The sequence below is a fragment of the Acyrthosiphon pisum genome, chromosome A1 (genome assembly GCF_005508785.2).
Source record: "Acyrthosiphon pisum isolate AL4f chromosome A1, pea_aphid_22Mar2018_4r6ur, whole genome shotgun sequence".
NCBI lineage: Eukaryota > Metazoa > Arthropoda > Insecta > Hemiptera > Aphididae > Acyrthosiphon > Acyrthosiphon pisum.
The window spans coordinates 54,356,420-54,361,447 of record NC_042494.1 but is presented as its reverse complement, the minus strand read 5'-3'; positions in this window follow the sequence as shown (position 1 = coordinate 54,361,447).

Here is a 5,028-nt window from a genome sequence, read left to right as displayed (position 1 = left end):
CTCAGTACCCGCAACGACTGTTTTCCCACTAGCATCGATATTCGGGGCAGGGTTTTAACAAATACTATAGATATCAATACGGGACAGTGAATGTTAAAATTCTTGCAACATATCCCCCCAAAATCATAGTGGTTGCCTATATCAGAAATCCTTGGGCGTAGCCGACATATGATAAGAAGTTTCAAAATTTACAATTTTTAACAAATCATTATTATCAAAATATAATACAGACACATATCTATAGTATTTGATGATAATCTATTTTTAATTTGTGTACTTATTTGAATTAGAAATTAGGTGTAATATTAGAGTCAACGCCGTAAAATGTTTTAAGTAGGCAACCTATACGTTTTCGGGGGGACAAAATGTGTCGCGATTTTTAATCGAACTGTCCCGTATTCTTATCTATAGTATTTGGTTTTAATCTGCCGCGACTCGACCTTAATTGTAGCGGTACGGTTTTTGTGACGGATGCCGTGTCCGTACCGATCGGATTTAGTGCTCGTCGGAGGGTGTCTCCCAGTCAGACTTCCCCTTTGCACGTGTGCGTCCGCGAGTATACAATACACAGTCAAATATTAACCAAATGTATCATAACGCATTATGTCAAAACAAGAATGATATTCACTTGCAAAAAAAACAAAATTAGCAAGTTGCTAAAAACAAGAAAACACCAAAAAAACTAAATAATTTTTCAAAATTAGTTTGAAGCTTATAAGATAACTATTATTGAATAATATTATAATATAAATAATATACCCAATCATATAATAAAATATGCAAAATATTTTAAACATGTTTTTAGAGTTTTTATGAGCACTAGAAAATAATACTCCACTCTACTAGACTACTGTTAAAATTAGGAGCAGAACCATAATAGTTTGAATTGAATTTAAACTGCAGGGATCGAAACCGGTTTAACCGGTTTTCCAAAAAACCGGTTAAAACCGCGGTTTTCTCATTTCTGAACACCGGAACTGGAACCGGAATCAAAAGCTTTGAAACACCGGTTAAAAAACCGTAACCGAAACCTAAGACCTTAAAAAACCGTTTTCAAAACCCAAACCGAAACCATAGAATTGAAAAACCGCTCTTGTAATGTTCTTGAAAAATATACTATTTTTATACGAAGAAATTATTATGTTTGGATTTATTGATAAAAATCCCGATGCAGTTACTGAGTATTACGAAATATTAATATAATATATATTATTACTATACTATTATGATTGAAAATTGAAAATACAAATAATATAGTGTGATGTTATTGTAATTTACAATTAAATATTAATGTAATCGAATAATGATCTCAACCATAATATGTCATCATAATATTATGTCGAATGCAAAAGTAGTTAATAACACGAAATTAGTTCTACTGAACGTTTATTTGTTATATCGTATATTGTACACTAATTATACAAAGTAGCCATATTTCAGGGCTATAGACTCGGCCCTTATAATAGTTAATAGATAATAAAAATCGAATCTACAGTAATTAGACAGGAAAATAAAATGGAAATGTTTAAAAACTGTTCCAAAAACCAAAACCGAAAATTTTCTAAAACCGTTCTTTAAACTGAAAAAATATTTGAAAAACCTTTTTTAAAACCGAAACCAAAACCAAAAAATTTAAAAAACCGGTCTTAAAACCTAAACCAAAACCAGAAAATTTAGAAAACCGTTCTCAAGAACTAAAACCGTAACCGTTAAAAATTGAAACGGTTTCGATCCCTGTATTTTAAAGATTTTAAGAAGGATGCAAATATCCAAAGAAGTGACTTAATTATACATCGTGGTACCTATCTGATCTACCTACGTTGTAATATAATAAGTACAATAATTATTATAATTTATAATAATAATATTATGTCGTAATTTTATTTAAATAATAAAATTAATTTTTGTATTAATTTTATCAGGTTGATAGTTTAAAATTGTTATTTGTTGACCATTTCTACAACAGCTGCCAGTCAATGAAAATATATTACAATTACAATTTTTAATGTTGCCAATATTTTTGAACAATTATATGCATATTCACTTATTTACAATATACCTTCAAATTCTTAAACTAAAGGTCCACCTACATTTTTTTAGAACTTAAAATAATCATGCAATATTACATTTTTTTATGATAACCGAATAATGATCATGAATAATGATGAAAACAATTATATATATATATTCACTAGTATATAGTATATCATAAATTATAATAATATATAGGGCCGGATTTATATGCAAATGCATGTTCTTCTACAATTCACCTAGAATAATTTTGATTATAAATGTCTACGTTTCGTAATGTGTAGATTCTATGGTTCAATTTTTTTTTGCATATTTTTGCATATTTGAATGAAAATGCATATTTATTACATATTTATTGATAGTTGCATTAATGTTGCATATTCTACCATTCATAGAATTTACGTCTGTAAAGATACCTACTGTCGATTGTAAATAAAACATTATACATCGATAAGTAATCGTCAATCGACATCATCGTTATCGACGGCCGACGAATGACGACAAATATTGGATTTTCTGGTGGTAAATTTATTATTACCCAAACACGTCAAACAATCAAAAAATCGATGGTATAATCAACGGCGAGGTAACTGAATGTGATGAAGACGAGGAACTGTCAGTTGAAAATTTATCCAGTTTTAAATATGCACCAATTGTATCTTGTGACGTGGAAAGAAGTTTTTCCAAGTACAAAAGTATGCTTCGAGATAATCGTAGGAGTTTTCAATTCGAAAACTTGAAATTCATATTTATTACTTCATGCTGGTATTCATCCAATAATAATAATTTAATATAAATAGTAATACTTTAATTAATTTATAACACTTTTATACTTACACAATGTCATTAAAAATTTTATTTTGCATTTTTTTATTAATAAACAATTTTTATACATAATATATTGTTAATTTGTAAAAAAAAATCATTTTGCATATTTTTTGCATATTTATAATATGAATCTGCATATTTTATAGATTTTTATTGCATGTAAATCCGGGCCCTAATAATATATTATATAAATTAAGTTGTATTTATAACACCAGTAAATATATGCATAATTTAACCAATTTTTTTAAATGAATTAATCAAATAGTACTGAATATTTATTAAGAGAAAACTTAGATACAATAATATTTATTAATTTCCATTATATAGGTAGTATATAATTTATCATATTATGATATTTATAAATTATAATAATATATTATATAAATTAAGCATAGGCGTGCGCAGACTCCGGTTTCAGGGGCAGCAAGAGATTAATTCGGCCCATTCTTCAAATTCATTATTAAACCCAGCCCATAGTTTTACTATTCTTGCTATTGGGTATCAACATTAAAGTTGTATTGTTTATTTGGATAAACAGTTGTACAGTAAGGTACTAAGCCACTTAAGGTGTACTTTTCCACAAGCCTATAGTTAATAATATTATTTATAATATGATAAAATAAACAAACATTAATAATAATATAAAGTATATATTTTAAAAATAATAATTAAAGTAATAACATATGGTTGTAAATAAAACAATAAAACCTCTTATTAATTTATATATATTTATATAAGTATACATTTTTTTCACAAACGTATAATACTAATCTACGCTCTATAGGTAATAAATTTTTAAATTCATCAATTACACTCTCAATATTTACAGAAGAAGTTAATTCTTGTTCAACAAATAGAAACAATAATGCATTTAGTCTATCTTGTGCCATGGTAGATCTAAGTTTGCTTTTAACAATGGTAAGTTTAGAAAAACTCCTCTCACAACCACAACTCGTGACAGGGTTAATAACAAACATTTTTAAACACAGAAAAAAATTATTAAAAATATTTGATCGATCACATTTGTTTAACCAATCAAGCCACTTATAAACAGAACCAGAGCAAGTACCTTTAGAGTATCTTCTAATTGTTTCAAAAGGGTTATCTCAGAATTAATGATTCTTTAGAAAATATGGAAAATATTTATCAATAGGTCAAATTCTGTGTTATAATTTTCCATTTTAATATCCCAAATTCACAAGATTACCTATTAAAACCCAGTTTATTTTTAGATTTGTTGACCATAAAATATGATAATAATATTTACGATTAAAAATCATGGCTATTTCTTTTTATAGTAGACAGGTCTATTAGTTTTATACTGATAAATTCTATAATCATAAAATATTCATATATCTATACTTGACCAAAAAAAAAAAAAAAATCATTTGTGGAAATATAATTTTACCGAGGCCCATTATTTAATATTTGCCGGCCCCGGTAGCCCCAAATAAAGTCCAGGGGCAGCATATGCTGCCTCTGCTGCCCCCGTGCGCACGCCTATGAAATTAAGTTATATTTATAACACCAATAAATGTATGCATAATCTAACCAATTTTTTTTTCTCAAACAAATTATAGGTATAGGTACAAAATATAATATGTAATGAATCAAGTTTTTCAAATATTAAGCTTTTTAAACTTAAATTAAAAAAATACTTACACACACTTTATTGGACGAAAAAAAATCATAATAGAAAAACCGCAAGGCGCAAATGTGATTTTGTCAAAGGGCAATATCGTAAAATGTATAAATAAGTATAATTATAATATAACTTACTGTAATGACCCCTACTTACTACTAGCGCTCTACAGATGTGGTGAAATAGTGTACTAAGCCCGTAACGAGTTCTGACCGCAGCTATCAATGTAATTTAGGCGACCGATAGCTAACCTGTATATTATTATCTTTAATCGTGTCACAGACTATACTATCATAAAGAAGAAATTCGCTTTAGCAAACTATAGCAAACTGTCTATAGCAAATTTTTACATTGTCTGTGGTATAATTATTCTTTCTATTCTGTGGTATAACCACATTTACGATTTACCACAGAAGATCATAGATAATAAATTAATAATAATAATAATAATAAATTTATTCTGTGATAATAATTTCTTGATGTGTTCCAATATCCTACTATAAACACTAAACAGTAAACACTGATTT